This window comes from Lontra canadensis, unplaced genomic scaffold (genome assembly GCF_010015895.1).
Source record: "Lontra canadensis isolate GAN:19392208 unplaced genomic scaffold, GSC_riverotter_1.0 scaffold1, whole genome shotgun sequence".
Taxonomy (NCBI): Eukaryota; Metazoa; Chordata; class Mammalia; order Carnivora; family Mustelidae; genus Lontra; species Lontra canadensis.
In genome coordinates, this window is record NW_022630995.1 from 34,458,511 (window position 1) to 34,467,278 (window position 8,768).

Below are 8,768 nucleotides of genomic sequence, written 5' to 3' on the forward strand. Positions count from 1 at the left end.
CACTTCTCCAAAGAAGATATACAAATGGCCAATAAGCACATGAAAAGACACTCGACATCATCAGCCATGAGTGGAATTTTATTAACCATGTGTTTCTGAGGCTTTGACATTTGGGGAACTTGGTGATGCTGAAGTAACTGTCCCTTGTAGGGCTATCCACCCTTAGATAGTAAGGGACTTGCCTGCATATGCTTTTCATATGCAAACCAACCACTCCAGAGCCCACACTCCCAACTACTCCCTTATCAGGCTATTATTTCCCTACCCTAATTACCCCAAGCCCACGTACCAAGCAACTAGGAGCAGTGCCTTCAACACTGTGGAGCCTCTGAAAATTATTCAGCCTAGCTAATTCTAATCCTGCTTACCAGCCTCGCCTGTGTTCTTCCCATAAAAACCACATTAAAAGCACTTGCCCACATTCCATCCCCATCCTGACCTAACTTGGTGCCTCCCCTTTTGGCTTTCTCAGGCAGGGCTTGGTGTAACTTCTCCTCTTGTGATCTGTATGACAGCTATCTCTTCAATGGCAATCTGATCTTTTGACCTTGCCATACTTGAATAATAACAAAATCCACATTTTAAAACAGAAATGCAAATTAAAAATATAATGAGATGCCACATCACATCCACTAGGATGGCTGTCATCAAATAGAGGAAGAATAACAAGTCTTAGCAAGGATGTGAATTCCTGAAATTGGAAACCCTCAGACATTGCTAGCAGGAATGAAACATGGTGCACCTAATTGGAGAATAGTCTACAGGTTCTCAAGAAATTAAACGTACAGTTATCTATGACCCAGCAATTCCATCCCTAGGTATATACCCAAGAGAATTGAAAACACGTCCACACAAAATCTTGAATGCGAATCCTTATAGCAACATTATTCATAATAGTCCCAAAGTGGAAACAACCCTAATGTCTATCAACTGATAGACCAAATGTGATATATCCATGCAATGGAGTATTATTCAGCCATAAAAAGTAATGAAGTACTGACACATGGTGAAACATGGATGAAATTTGAAATCATGATAAGTGAAAGAAGCCAGTAATATTATATATTATGATTATATATATACTACATATATATATACAAAAAGTAGATTACCAGTTGCCTAGGGACAGGTGGGATGAGGGGTAACAACTAAGGAGTACAGGTTTCTTTTGGGAGTAATGAAAATGTCCTAAAATTGATTGTGGTGATAGGGGCACAATTCTGTGAATATACTAAAAGCCGTTGAACTGAACATTTTAAATGGATGAATTATATGGTTTGTGAATAATTATATGGTTATATTTTCAAAGATTTTAAAAAGTAATTTACTTGTCAGAGAGAGAGATCACAAGCAGGGGGAGCGACAGGCAGAGGGAGAAGCAGGGTCCCCGATGAGCAAGGAGCCTAATGTTGGACTCGTTCCCAGGACCCTGGGATCATGACCTGAGCCGAAGGCAGACCTTAACTGACTGAGACATCCCGGTGTCCCTAATTGTGTGGTTAATAATTATATCTCAATAAAGCTGTTTAAACAAACAAAACAAACAAACAAACAAAAACTCTTCAATGGCTTCCCACTTCCCTTAAAATAAAAACTAAATCACGAAGATTAATAAGGCAATAAGAAATCTGGGCCCAGCTCATGTCATGGGTCACAAGTCTCCTCAACCATCATTACTCTCCTTTTACTCTAAATCTAGCCAAGCTGAAATTTTTTGTCATTTCCCCAAACATATGTGGAGGTTTTAAAATATGTTTATGTAATTTTTGATACTCCTTCTTTCAAATAGTTGTAGCCTAATTCTCTTCTCTTTTAAATATGGGGTAGACTTAGTGACTCACTTCTAATGAATGGAATGTTTGTACAAGTGATGGTGCATGACTTCTAAGACTAAGTCATGAAAGACATTGTGGCCTCCTTGTTCTTTCTGTAGGATCACATGCTCCTGAGAAAGTTGTCATATTTCAAAGATACTCAGGCAGTGCTGGGGAAAGACCCTTGTTGTGAGGAACTGGGTTCCTGCCCATAGCCATGCGAAAGAGCTCACACACCCTCCAGTCAAGCTTTGTTAAATGTCCTGATGACTGCAGCCCCAGTCAGTATCTTGGTGACAGAGAGACCCTTAGCCACAACCACCTAATTAAGTCACTTCCAAATTCCTGACCACAGAAACTATGAAGAGATAATGGTTTAATTTGTTTCTTAAGCCACTAAACTGAGGGGATTAAAAAAGATATAATATAATATGACATGCTACCCATCATTTCCAAGCCAAACATCATAAGATATTTACCTCACTAACCTCCCACGATCCTTGTCCTTCTCAGTTCAGAATAATTTTCCAGGCTTCCTTAACTACTGATTATGTATCCCTGCTACCTGCTACCATAGCACACATCTGTTTAATCAAATCGTCTGTATACCCGCCTACACTCTAAGTTCAATGAGGTCCCATACATGATCTAACTTGTCAACACTGTTTTCCTAGCCCCTGCCGCAGTGCCTGACCTATGTAAAACTGTAAATAAATATTTAGAGAATGAATAGTTAAATGAATAAATGATTGAATTAGGGGCATATTAAGGAGATAATATAAATGTAATGAGATAAAGAACCCATGTATGCAGGGCTTCTATGAGAGTCCGGAAGAACGACATTTAATTTGATCTATAACACTCCCTTACTTTGTAACTTTTGGCAAGTTACTTAACATCTATTTCTCATTTTTTCTAATGCAGAATTTCCTTATGTACCAAATTGGGATAATAATAGTTCCTGTGTCATAGGATAGTTGTATTAATAAGTTAATACCTAGTAGAAAAAAATAGTAACATCTGCGAATTTAGAGAAGAGCTCATGAGAAAGGAAAACCTCAGGAGAGTCTCAAAGCATGTGTATAAATTGGGCAAAGAAAAGTTGGGAGACTGGGGGGAATCAAGGCAGAGAGAAATGCAGAAACAAAGTTTCAGAGGTTAGAGGTAGCAAAGTGCATGCAGAAAACTTCAAGCAATTCAGTATCACCAGAGTATAAAATTCAAGGAAGGGGAGTGCAGAACAGGAGGCTAAAGGGAAAGGGAGTAGGGAAATCAACATGGAAGGCCACCTATGTTATATAACAACTTTATAATTTATTTTGAAAAAAAAAAAGGGGGGGAACCACTGAATGGGAGTGAGTTGGTCATATTTGCATTTTGGACATCTTGTTTAAACAAACAAAGTCTACCAACTGAGCCACCTAGATGCCCTGGACATATATTTTTGAATTTTTTAAATTTTTTTATTAACATATAATGTATTATTAGCCCCAGGGGTACAGGTCTGGGAATCGCCAGGTTTACACACTTCACAGCACTCACCATAGCACATACTCTCCCCAATGTCCATAACCCATCACCCTCTCTTGACCGCCCCCCACCCCAGCAACCCTCAGTTTGTTTTGTGAGATGAAGAGTCTCTTATGGTGTGTCTCCTTCCCGATCCCATCTTGTTTTATTTATTTCTTTCCTACCCCCAAGCCTCCCACATTGCCTCTCAATTTCCTCATACCATGCCCTGGACATATTATTTTGACCGACTTAAAAGTCACTAATCTCCATACCCACTAAGATGGCTACAATAAAAAATGTGGACAATAAAAAGTGTTGAAAAACATATAGGAAAAATGGACCCCTCATACGCTGCTGGTTGCCAACGTAAAATAGTGCAGTTCTTCAGAAAATAATCTGGCAGGTCCTCAAAGGGTTAAACATAGAATTACCATATAATGCAGCAATTTCACTCCCAGGTATATACCCAAGAGAAATGAAAACACAATTTGTCCTCTCGAAAATGTATGCATCAATGTCCATAGCAGTATTATCAGTAATAGACAAAGCATGGAAACAAGCCAATGCCCACCAAGTGATCAATGGAGAGATAAAATGTGGTAAATCTGTACAATGGAACCATGAAACCTGGCCATGAAAGGGACTGAAATGTTGATTCAGGCTACAATGTAGATGAACCTTGAAAACATGATGCTAAATGAAAGAAGATAGACACAAAAGGCCACATATTATAGGATTCCATTTACATGTAAAATATAGGTAGGCAAATCTGTAGAGACAGATTGTAGATTAGTGGGGCGCCTGGGTGGCTCAGTTGTTAAACATCTGCCTTCAGCTCAGGTCATGACCCCAGGGTCCTGGGATGGAACCTGACATCAGGCTCCCTTCCTCAGTGAGGAGCCTGTTTCTCCCTCTCCCTCTGCCTGCTGCTCTACCTACCTGTGCTCTCTATCCCTCTGTCAAATAAATAAAATCTTTTAAAAATTAAAAAAAAAATAATGTAGATTAATGGTGGCCTAGGACTAAGGCAGGGTGGCATAGGGATTGACTGCTAATGGGTAAGGAGGAGTTTCTTTTTTAGGGGCACCTGGCTGGCTCCGTCAGAAGAGCATGTGACTCTTACTTAGTCTTGGGGTCGTGACTTTGAGCCCCAGCTTGGGTGTAGAGATTACTTAAATAAATAAAGCTTTTTTTAAAAAAGGAGATTCTTTTATAGAACATGGAAATGTTCCAAACTTAGATTATGGTGATGGTTCCACAACTTTGTGAATATACTAAAACCACTGGATACCTGATATAGGTGAATTTTACGGTGTGTGAATGATATCTCAAAAAAAACATGGTTTTTCTTAAAAAGCCAATAGTCTTTCCAATAGAATATTGTGTTGCATGGTTATTACTATTATTATTACTTTTTAAAGTTTCTCTTAAATATATGTGATATAACATGTGCCATGAAAGAGTCATACATTTTGAATTTGCAATATTGCCTTTTGTGACATTAAGTTTTTACTTCTTTATCCATGTTAATATAAAATTTTTGAAACAAAATGGTTTTAAAATTTCCCAATCTAGTCACATCTTTATTTTAGTATTTTTTTCCATCACATTGAAATAATAACATTTTGCAGGGCACATTACAACTATAGAATAAGGAACATTAGAGATGGATTTTCCTCATACAGTTGGTACTTTATTTTTTTTATTTTTTTTTTAAAGAAAGATACGTTTTTAACTAGAGGAATCAAATATTTTTTTTTCTTTTTTAAGATTTTATTTATTTATTTGATAGAGAAAGAGAGCAAAAGCAGGGAGAATAGCAAGGGGAGAGGGAGCAGCAGACTCCCCACTGAGCGGGGAACCCGATGTAAGGCTCTGTCCCAGGAATCTGGAATCATGACCTGAGCCAAAGGCAGAGGCTTCATTGACTGAGCCACCCAGGTGGCCCATTCACTTGGTACTTTAAACAAAACCTAAAATGTATAAATTTTTGACTTCTGGAAATAAAAGAATATTTCTAAAAAAAAATCTGAAAAGGATATAAATTATTTTGAGAACGAATTTTTACTTGTTAGAAAATATGGTTTAAATACCAGAAAGAGGGACACCTGGGTGGCTCAGTCCATCGGTTAAGGATCTGCCTTTGGCTCGGGTCATGAACCCAGAGTCCTGGGATCGAGTCCCACATCAGTCTCTTTATTTAGCAGGGAGCCTACTTCTGCCTCTTCCTGATGCTCTCCCTGCTTGTGCTCTCTCTCTCTCTCTCTCTCATCCTGACAAATAAATAGATAAAATCTTTAATACATAAGTAAACACTAGAAAAACTATTATCTTAGCAATGTGTCATATTCCAGAAATATCATTAACTAAATATGGAGAAGGATATAGTTAATTTATATCTGCAATCATAAACTAATCCAACAAAAAATATTTTTTTAAGTTTAAAAAGTGCTTCCCTGCTTATAGAAAACATTAAAAAATACACATAATGCTTGAAATGACCAAATAAATAACGTTAACATTTACTTAATTTTTAAATGGGCCAAACCAACCTATTTCCTTCTATTTCTCCCTCCAGCAAAACTTGAATAAACTACCTTATTCTCATTATGTCCAATTAAAGAGAGAGACATCATCACACAATTTTTTTTCTCTACTCCAAGGTTATTTTATGCCACAAGTCCTGCCAGGTATTTGATGACTTTCAATAAAAGGAAGAAGTTTCAGTAAGAATTCCAAGATTGTCTCAAAGATTCCTACCCTTTGATTTATATGCCTTGCATATCTGAGCCCAGAGAATATGATGGAGTATCTTTCCCATGATTAGATAACCAAATTGGACTTTGAATTAAGAGAAAAAATTATCTTGAATGGGCCTGCCTTAATCAAGTGAGCCCTTTAAAAGACGGTGAACTATCAGAGGGATGTTTTCCTGATCCCTTGAAGAAAAAACAAACTGTCATTTTATGATAGGGTGCCATGTGGCAAGGACCTGAGAGCAGCCTCTAGGAGCTAAGACCAGTCCTCAGCTAACAGAAAGCAGGAAACGGGAGTTTAATCACAAACCACAAGGAATTAAATTCTACGGACATCCACAGTGAGCTTGAAAGAGGACTCTAAGTCTCAAATGAGAGCGTAGCCGTGGCCAACACGTTGATTTCTGCCTGGTGAGACCCTGAATGGAGGACCTAATGACAAGCCAGACTCCTGACTGATGTAAACTGTGAGATAATAAATACGTGTTGTTTTAAACTACAAGATTGTGATAACTTTTAATGCTGCAAAAATAACTAATATAAAGGAGGTAAGAGAAAAGCCAGCTTCCCTTAGATTCTAGGGTGTAGTTCAGTAGTGTTAAGTTTATTCACATTGTTTGAAACACGTCTCCAGAACGTTTTCATCTTGCAGATTTGAAACTTTATACCTATTAAACAATAACTCCCCTCATCTCCTCCCCTCAGTCCTAGTAACCACCTTCTACCTTCTGTTTCTATCAATTTGGCTACTTGATATCTTGTATAAGAATCATACAGGGAGGTGTGCCTGGGTGGCTCAGTGGGTTAAAGCCTCTGACTTCGGCTCAGGTCATGATCCCAGGGTCTTGGGATTGAGCCCTGCACTGGGCTTTCTGCTCGGCGGGGAGCCTGCTTCCTCCAATCTCTCTCTGCCTACTTGTGATTTCTGTCTGTCAAATAAATAATAAATAAAAATCTTAAAAAAAAAAAAAGAATCATACAGGGAGAATTTTGAGACCCATTAAAAAAAAGTTAAATGAGAAAAAAAAAAAGAATCATAGAGTATGTGGTGCTTGGATGGCTCAGTCAGTGAAGCGTCTGCCTTCAGCTCTGGTCATGATCTCAGAGTCCTGGGATGGAGCCCTATCTTGGGCTGCCAGCTTAGCGGGGCGTCCACTCTTCCCTCTCCCTCCGCCTCTCTCCCTGCTTGTGCTCTCTTGCTCTCTGTCAAATAATAAATAATTTTTAAAAAATCATACAATATTTGTCCTTTTGTGACTAGCTAATTTCACTTAACAATATGTCTTCAAAGTTCATCCATGTTCCAACATGTAACAGAATTTCCTTCCTTTTTGAGACTGAATACTATATCACTGTGTATACATTTATACCACATTTTCTTTATACATTCATCTGTTGATGTACGTTTAGGTTCCTTCTACTTCCTGGTTATTGGGAACAATGTTGCCATGAACATGGATGTGAAAAATATCTCTTTGAGATCTTGTTTTCAATTCTTTTGGATGTATATCCAGAAGTGGAATTGCTGGATTATATGGTAGTTCTATTTTTAATTTTTTTAGAAAGCATCATACTACTTTCTACAGTGGTTGCACCATTTTACACTCCCACCAACAGGATTCCATTTTCTCCACATCCTTGCTAATACTTTTTATTTCTGTTGGTTTTTTTTATAGTGGCATCCTAATGGGCATGAGGTAATGTCTCAATGTGGTTTTGATTTGCTTTTCCCTAATGATGAATGATGCCAATAATCTTTTCATATGTGTATTTCCACTTGTATATTACCCTTGAAGAAGTGTCTAGTCAAATCCTTTGCCTATTTTTTAATTGAGTTATTTGATCTTTTTATTGCTGTGTTGTTCTTTGTATATACAGGATATTAATCCCTTATCAGATATATGATTTGCAAATATTATCTCCCATTTGGTAGGTTGCCTTTTCACTCTTTTGATTGTGTCCTTTGATGCACAATAGTTTTAGTCTGAAGTAGTCCCATTTGTCTACTTTTGCCATTTTATTTTTAAGATTTTATTCATTTATTTGACAGACAGAGATTACAAGTAGACAGAGAGGCAGGCAGAGAGAGAGGAAGGGAAGCAGGCTTTCCGCTGAGCAGAGAGCCCAATGCGGGGTTCGATCCCAGGACCCTGGGATCGTGACCTGAGCTGAAGGCAGAGGCTTTAACCCACTGAGCCACCCAGGAGCCCCATTTTTGCCATTTTGTCTGTGCTTTTTTTGTTGTTGTTGTTAGATTTTATTTACTGGGGCGCCTGGGTGGCTCAGTGGGTTAAGCCTCTGCCTTCAGCTCAGGTCATGATCTCAGGATCCTGGGATTAGCCCCGCATCAGGCTCTCTGCTCAGCGGGAACCTGCTTCCCCACCCCCCAACCCCTCCCTGCCTGCCTCTCTGCCTACTTGTGATCTCTCTCTCTCTGTCAAATAAATAAATAAAATCTAAAAAAAAAAAGATTTTATTTACTTATTTCACAAAGAGAGAGAGAGAGAGACAACAAGAGAGGGAAAACAAGCAGGGGAAGTGAGAGACGGAGAAGCAGGCTTCCCGCTGAGCAGGGAGCCCGATGCAGGGCTTGATCCAGGACCCTGGGATGAACACCCAACACGGGGCTCTCAAATTCATAACCCTGAGATCAAGAGTCACACACTCTTCTGAGGCAACCAGGTAC